The sequence below is a fragment of the Onychostoma macrolepis genome, chromosome 16 (genome assembly GCF_012432095.1).
Source record: "Onychostoma macrolepis isolate SWU-2019 chromosome 16, ASM1243209v1, whole genome shotgun sequence".
Taxonomy (NCBI): Eukaryota; Metazoa; Chordata; class Actinopteri; order Cypriniformes; family Cyprinidae; genus Onychostoma; species Onychostoma macrolepis.
Genome location: NC_081170.1, coordinates 32,969,362 through 32,978,687, shown reverse-complemented (window position 1 = coordinate 32,978,687; position 9,326 = coordinate 32,969,362).

Here is a 9,326-nt window from a genome sequence, read left to right as displayed (position 1 = left end):
TTAAGTTCTTTCACATCTTCTTGCACTTGATTGCTTTAAAATGTTTTCACACTTGCCCTGGGAAGCCCATTAAAATTTCCAGGGACCCCCCAACAGCCGTGGATCCCTATAATTGTCACCACTTTCTCCCCACCAGCTACGACCCTGATGACATGTTGTAATAATGCAGACTTGGAGATACAAGTTTCCCAGGTGCACTCGAAGGCTGAATAAGCTTTCCAGGAAAGTTGATTTCGATGGCCAGCCCTGCATAAAGGGGTATCAGCATTCTTATCACTCGTCTAGATCACTACCTGGTTTCAAAATAAGTGATGGATAACACTGTTCAGGGGTTCTTGTCAGTAAACACCTTGCATTTGTATTCAATCTATAAATCATGGTCATGGCTCATGGTCCACTCATGGTGCTATCAATGGACTTGTTGGTCTTGGGCAGGGGTGTCCAATACTACTCCTGGAAGGCTATCTCACAAGTGCAAATAAAGTGTGCCATTTGGTAAAGGACAAGTCACGTCACCTTTATTTATATAGCACTTTTAACAGTACAGATTGTGTCAAAGCAACTTTACAATATCAAAATAGGAAAATAGTGTGTTAATAATGTAAAATGACAAGATTAAGCACTCAATTTTCAGTTAAAGGCATTTCATTATTGAATTCAGTGATGTCATCGTCCAGCTCAGTTCAGTTTAAATTGTATCTGTGCAATCAAGTCGACGATATCGCTGGAAATGAAGTGTCCTCAACTAAGCAAGCCAGAGGCGACAGCAGCAAGGAACCAAAACTCCCTCTGTGACAGAATGGAGAAAAAAAACCTTGGGAGAAACCAGGCTCAGGCAGGGGTCAGTTCTCCTCTGGTCAGACGAGCTAGCAGTTCAATTCCAACTGCAGCAAAGTCATTTGGTTCCATGGTCTTGTCCCGATGGCCGTCTAGGTGACGAGGTCTTCACTGGAGATCTGTCTCTGGGGCTCATCTAGGTGTCCTGGTCTCCGCTGACGTTCAGGGCTGTAGAGGTCATCTCTAGGTGCTGATCCACCATCTGATCAGGATACGGACTGGATTGGGTGGCTACGGTGACCTCGAAATAAGAAAGAAACAGACTAATATTAGCGTAGATGCCATTTTCTCTTACGATGTAACACGTACATCGGGTGTTATGGGAAGTGTTCCCGGTTCCGGTTGACCTAATTAATGCAGTCTAACAATCCTTTAACGGATTTGAATATTAGAAGCGTATTACTGTGTTATGTGTAAGCCAGGTTAAAGACATGGGTTTTTAATCTAGATTTAAACTGACAGAGTGTGTCTGCCTCCCGAACAGTGTTAGGTAGATTATTCCTAAATAGGAAAAGGATCTGCCAAGATTTTGAAATCTATACGATGTTTAATGGGGAAAAGTGCAGTGTTGACAGAACCGGGCTAATGTGGTCATACTTCCTGGTTCTAGTAAGAACCCTAGCTGCTGCGTTTTGAACCATCTGGAGTTTGTTTATTAAGCGTGCAGAACAACCACCCAATAAAGCATTACAATAATCTAGCCTTGAGGTCATAATTAACATTTCTGCATTTGACGTTGAGAGCATAGGTCGCAATTTAGATATATTTTTAAGATTAAAAAATGCAGTTTTACAAATGCTAGAAACGTGGCTATCAAAGGAAAGATTGCTATCAAATAGCACACCTACTCTAGGTTCCTGACTGATGACGAAGAATTAACAGAGCAGCCATCAAGTGTTAGACAGTGTTCTAGGTTATTACATGTGGGGGTTTTAGGTCCGATAATTAACAACTCTGTTTTTTCAGAATTTAGTAGTAAGAAATGACTCGTCATCCAGTTTTTTATATCGACTATGCATTCCATTAGTTTCTCAATTTGCTGTGTTTCACCGGGCCGCGAAGAAATATAGAGCTGAGTATCATCAGCATAACAATGAAAGCTAACACCGTGTTTCCTGATGATATTTCCCAAGGGTAACGTAAAGCGTGAAAAGTAACGGCCCTAGTACTGAGCCTTGAGGTACTCCATACTGCACTTGTCAAGTCAAGTCACCTTTATTTATATAGCGCTTTTAACAATACAGATTGTGCCAAATCACTTAACAGTATCAAATTGGAGGATAGAGTGTCAGTAATGTATAATGATAAGATTAAACACTCAAATGACGAATTAATAATGGCCAAAAGAGGGTCTATGACTTCTGGAAGCACCTCTTTTAGTAGTTTAGATGGAATAGGGTCTAACATACATGTTGGTTTAGATGATTTAACAAGTTTATACAATTCTTCCTCTACTATAGCAGAGAATGAGTTGAATTGTTCCTCAGGGGATCTATAGTGCACTATCTGATGCGATACTGTTGCTGATGGCTGCATGGTTACAATTTTATCTGTAATAGTATCGATCTTGGAAGTAAAATAGTTCATAAAGTTATTACTGCTGTGCTGTTGGGAAATGTCAACACCTGTTGATGCTTTATTTTTTTTTTAATTTATCCACTGTATTGAATAAATACCTGGGGTTATGTTTGTTTTCTTATAAAAGAGACGAAACGCAATCAGATCTAGCAGTTTTTAATGCTTTTCTGTAGGATAGGGTACTTTCCAGCCAAGCAATACAAAATACCTCTAGTTTGGTTTTCTTACAGCTGCTTTAAGGCGAGCCTCTAAGTGTAAGCAAAAGGTGTGTTGGAGCTAAACTTTGCAGGACATTGGCCCTCTAAGAGCAGGATTGGACACCCCTGTCTTGGGCCTGCAAGTTCAGACACCACTGTAGAGGGACTGCCAGCTGATTAAGGGCCCTCAAACCCCAAGACACTAGGGACTTAAGCGCATAACCCACCAAGACTGTCTTTGACAACCAACCACAAAGCTTGACATCATCACCATATTACCCAGGGGTGTCCAGTCCTGCTCCTGGAGGGCCAGAGTTTAGCTTCAGTCAGCTCCAACCAGAGTGTGTGAGCGGAGTGGAGCGTCAACAACCACTCCTCACTCACTGATATCAGAAACACTGCTCCGCCTTCGCTCCGCATCTAAAGTATTTCAGTAGGTTTGAAATATCACAGTTCTGTTCATAACGTATATTTAAAAAATAAAATAAAAATAACAGGAGAGTTTCAAAGTGGCTTATTGGAACACTGATGTGCAAACTTTTTCCCTACCACATGACAAGCTAATAACGTGGTTGTCAGCATTAAAAGGTATAATTGCTGCTTTTTGCATTGCAAATTTTGTTTGTGATGACAATAACAGTATGTTTTCATCAGTTATTTCACCTAAGGATCGATGCATTTCTTACAGATTTCTGCTCATTCGAAATCGATTACAGATGAAGTAGCACTGTAAGATTACATTTGCTTGAATGCATTATTGAGAGAGCAATTGCGTGTGAATAAGTGTTGTAGTACTTGTTTAAATCATGCTTTCAGCTGGAAATATTCAGTATCTAGAAGGAACAAATTCCTTGAGAACTATAACTTCCCGCTCATGTCCATTGCCGTCATCATAGCCTTCACATCCTTTCTGATTTGTGTGATCCTTTTCTATCAGTAGCTACACATGTTTAACATGTGAATTCTTGCTAAATATGCAGTTATAATAGGGGTCGTTGGCATGAATTGTTCTCGTGATGGAGCGGTGGTGAATCGTCTTGGTCCAAGTGAAAACCACGATGCTCTGACTTTTAAAAAATCCGCTCCTCACTCCAGTCAAAATCACAATGCTCCGCACCCACTCCACTACGCTCACATGCTCTGGCTCCAACACATTTGCCTGGAGGTTTCTAGTGAGTCTGCAGGACAGTGGCCCTCCAGGAACAGGTTTGGACACCCCTGAGCTAAAGGATAGCTCTCTGTAAGAGAAGACACAATGTAGCTGTGTCTCACAAGCAAGGCTCTAGAACTCCACCAATCACGATGACAAGGAGACATTCAGGAGATATTAACCAAAATACAGAACCACATGTGAGCCAACATACAGTGGCTTTGCAGCCTGATAAAGACTTGTTGTCTGATCTGCGGTTTGGATGAGATGCCTGTCCCCAGCTGAAAGTGGAACCGAAATAGAGGAAGATGACAGGAGGCATGTTGCCATCACATTCCCTGCAAAAACTTCCCTCAGCTCACCCAGCTCAGACCCTTGAGGTTAATCTTTGGGCAGCTTCATTTCCTTGGCACAAAAAAACAAACAAATCATTCAGTCAGAGGGGCACCAACTACCAACTGCTTCAGGTGTACCAGATGGTGTTGTGGAGCTGCTTGAAGGTGCTGCACTGGGACCTGGCAACACAACTGTTGTTTTCTTGGCCCAGGCTTTCATTATTTGCATTCAGTTAGGTTGCAAGATCCATCAGTTCCAGCAATTCCTCTTCCATTCCCATTGAGCACAATGATGCTTACCACAGAAGGGGAAGCAGATGTGTAGAGGAGACCACAGACGAGACCCAATACAAATTAATTGTGTCCAAGTTCGTATACTACCGTTTCACTTCTATTGCTAACAAAACACCATTTTTTTTCAGATCTAACAAAGTACTTTACACAAGCTTCTGTCATTATACTTGTTTTAGTGATCATTTTTATGCTTAAAAGTTTTCTCTTTTTTTCAAGTTAAAAGTAAATTCCTTATAGACAGTTGCAATGAGGTTTATGTCAAAGCAAATGTATCACTGTATCCTGTGTATATCATGCATCTATAAAACCATGTAAATTATTTGGCTAAAGACTGGCCATTAAATAAATATATATATATATATATATATATATATATATATATTATTATTATTATTATTATTATTTATTTTTTTCTTTCTAAATGATAGCTCTGGGTACAGTGTGCCAGATGCTTCTGGGAAAACAGTGCAAGTTGCTCAACAAATAATAGAGACTGAGTTTTGCATTCAAAAGCAGGAAATTCTTCTTGTTGACAAAGTGTGAAGCGAAGGTCAAAATGTCGTAGGGAGAAACTTATTTGCTAAAGTAAATGATCAAGGATTTTTTTTCATCGAATTACGCATACTAAAAAATAGCCCAGGCCCTGCAAAGAATTTGGATGGAGCAACATAATAATTAAGTAATAAAATCCTAGCTCAGTCCGATAAAGGATGGAAAACCTAAACTGTGTCATTACACTAAATATTTGTAATATTAAACCACATTAAACAGGATTATACATGTGATTTATGATGCATTATTACATGTTTTTCTTGTTTTTTGTTTTTAGTTAAATTCATTACAGTTTTTAAGACATTGCATAAGTTGGCATACAATTTTTTTTTTTTAAATATATAGTGCCAGTCACAGGATGTTATCCCTTTTAAAAAATATAATAAGCATTTAAAAAATCTCTTTATCAAAATTATATTATACTGACTTGCTTGAAGAATATAGTGATTACTTTATTGTGATTAATTGATTGCAGGCATCATGAAATCAAATTAAGTGTATTAATTTGTGCCTCTTTTCTCCTTGACTAGAGGAAACATTCTTTACATTTAATTTTAATTTTTTTTTTTTTTGTGTAGCCTATAGTGTTTTTCACAATACATATTGTGAAAAGCAGCACAGAAAGTGCACATTTATGGCACAATTTATGCATGTCTCTATGTCATTTAGATTTAAAACTGATAATGTGGGACCCAATTGTCCAAAAATTGATAAAGAATATTAAACATCAACATTTAAAAAGTAATTCTGGATTCCTCCTAAATAAATAAATAGATAAATATTTTGTCACACACTTTATTAAATATTAGAGATCAACAGAAGAAACAATTGTTTCAAGAGAAGGGAACCCTCCATTCGTAGTAAACAGGAGGAAATATAGTACATTTCTGTCATCTGTAAAATTTTGCTCTCAAATATGTGGCTTTGCATTTCCATTCACAACCAGGGGACACGTTTGCATTGCATGTCTCATTTTCATAATTACTGCACTTCATTTGGGACAAATACATGCTGTTGAACTGCAGTAAAACTATAATCAAATTACATGGTCATGTCAAAGACAGAGGCAAATAATTTTCCATCTAACTTTATTTATTACATTGCTTATTAAAAAAAATAAAATAAAAAAATAAAATAAAATAATATATATATATATATATATATATATATATATATATCAAAACGAATACAAATGTATAATAACTTTATACATTTGTATTTAAATGTATATTTTCATTTAACATAAAGCGCCTTACTGCGCATTGCATTCAATGTTAATTGCACTGTAAAAAAAAAAAAAGTTTTAAAGTTGTAAATAAAGAAAAGATTATTGGAGGTTTTTTTTTTTTTTTTTTTACAAGAAAATACAATTTCAGTCTTTCTACTTGTAATGTAATGTAATGTTTATTTCAATGTTACTTACCCTTACTTTGTAATTAATAGTGAAATTTACTAGGTATTTCTAAGTGAAAACTGTTTCTACAACATTTTTTCAGTGCCATTCTCATTTGTTTGAGCTACAGAAATGTATTTACTAATTATATAACAATACATTTATTATTAACTTAATGGCATGAGAATACAATACACGCTAAAAAGTACCAAAAAAGTAAAAAGTGTTTTGTTAAAAAATCTTTAATATTTCATTTATTAAGACTAAATCAGTTAAAATTACATTAGTTAAAATAAATGCTTAAGCTACCAAATGTCCTTTTATTCGCTTTTTACAGTTTTCTTTCTTTAACATGTTAGTACCATAAAACTGAATAAATACTCTTGAAGTATATACTGTAGTACATAAATATGTTAGAGTGCTACCATATCAAATAATGTGAAACTTACAGTATCCGATACCATGGTACAGCCACTACTGATATATTTACTGGCAGACAGTACATACACTGCAAATTGTTTAGAATGAAATGAATGAAAATGCCCTGTCATTTATAACAATGCAGGTAATTCATAACTGAAGTGAATGAGGGACGTGACCCGATAAGATCCCTCATTAAGATGCTTGCATCTGAATTCAGAAGTATGGGCTGTTGTGTCCCGGTGGACAGGTGCTCGGAGAGCGTGCTAATGAAACCCCTGAGAGTCCAAACGCTGCTCGACAGCTAACAGCACTTTAATATCAGATACGTTATGAATGCACAGAGATTTACAGGCCAGATTTTGAAGATTGTGGAACTGAGAAGGTAAATTATTAAAGGACAACCTAAATGAAGATTATTTGGGTTGATTCAGTAATGTTAAATAATATTTCTGACTTGAATAAAACTACTTAATTTAGATGTGACTATTTTCAGGTTAAGTGCACAGACTAAAAATATAAGCAAGACGCAGTTCTGTACTGATAATCTTGGAGCTTGACAGACACATTCATTTTCATTTTATGGAAAAGAGTGGCCAGGATATTCTTCAAAAATGCATATTTTGTGCTCCACATATGTAGGAAAATCCTGTGGGTTTGAAACGCCATACAATTAGGTACATGGTGACAGAATTTTCATTTTAGGGTGAACTGTGCCTTTAAGACAGATAAACGCTCCCCAGTGTCTCTGTTAAAGTGGCCGTGTTTTTATGGTAACATTAAACTGCTGTTTACACCTGGCCACAATTTTCCACCCATCCCACTTCTGACAATCCAAAAATACACAGCAGACTATTTACACAGAACAATCAGTCTCCGTCATTTTAAGCTCAAATTTCATTTGAAAGCTCAGGAACAACATCAGAATTCACACTGAATGGAAAATGAGCCTTTCATTGTGACATGCTATCGGATATGTTCAAACAGAAGTTAAATCATGACGCGCTTTGTATTTTACTATGGACAAACACATGTGTCTGGAATGATGGATGAAATACTCTCAGACAAACAAGCTAAGCAACTAAAGCTGAGATTTTTGTGACAATGAAATGCTGAATGAAACATAACTGAGTGGGATCATCAGGTCATCCTATATTACATGTCCATTCCTTTTATGTGAAAATAGGAGTATGCTGTACTGAATTTTCATATTTCTATTATTTGTCTTATTATATTTAATATCATTTTAAACTAAAAATGAATTTAGGTTCTTTCTTTCTTGAACAATATTTTCCATCCTTTTAGATTTCTGTAATATTTGTTTAACTTAAGGCTGTAATTATGTTATAAACTCTCAAATGCATTGTCAACGTGCTGAAAACTATTTCTGTCATGACAACTCTCGGAGGGATTGGCATGGTAATGTACATGACAATGTTAATGTATTTGGTCTTGGCGGAATAGATCTGCTATGCTGCTGCTGCTGCAGAGCAAGTACCGAGATTTGCTACTGCCAATACATCCACAACATGCTGCTGTGAGCATGTAAGAAATACTGCTGCTGCACATGTAACACATATGAATAACTCCCTATAGCATACATGAATCACCTTAGCAGATCTATACAGGTGGAGCTGGGGAAGGTGGAGGGTTTCTGAAGTGCGCTGCCAAACTGCTACAGCAAACAAAAGCCAGGTATTTGAATATTGAGCAGTGAGCTCATTGGCTACTGATACAGGAGAAAACCAATCAGCTGAGCCATTTGTATAGTCACAACTATGAATTACATTAGGAATCACCAATTAAAAATGTGAACATCACTAGCAGGAGAATAGTTCGCATCCTTGGAAATGACTGTCAGTCTGTAAAATGTTTGGCAGCTTTCATCTCACCTGAAGCTTTTCCAATAGGCTTTTGCAGGAATAATTTTCTCTGACAGACCGTATCAAATGTTTTGATAAGTGACATTAAGAAGTGACATAAGTTTGGTGGGAAAACAATAGCACAGACACACAGTCTGTACTCTGTATTATAGAAATAGTTCACCCAAAAATGAAAAGTTTCTGAAAATATACTAACCCTCAGGCCACTCAAGGTGTAGATAAGTTTTTTTAAATTCAGATTTGGAGAAATGTAGCGTTATATCACTTCCTCACCAATGGATGCTCTGCAGTGAATGGGTGCCGTCAGAATGAGAGTCCAAACAGCTGATAAAAATGTCACAATAATCCATAAATAATCCACACGACTCCAGTCCATCAGTTAATGTCTTGAGAAGCCAAAAGCTGCGTGTTTGTAAGAAACAAATCCATCTCAAATCCATCAATCCACTTCAACCCCTTTTTTTTCCGGCTATTGATTTCTCCAGAGAAAAAAGTTGTTTACAAGCCAAAATATTTCAAAACAAGAATGTGGGTGGATTTTGATGTGAGAGGACAACAAGGGATTGACTTTTTCATAGAAGTAAGTGTTATTATGAATTATGAACCAGAGGTAAAGGTTTTTGAATTATTGTGATATTCTGACGGCACCCATTCATTGCAGAGGATCCACTGGTGAGCAAGTGATGT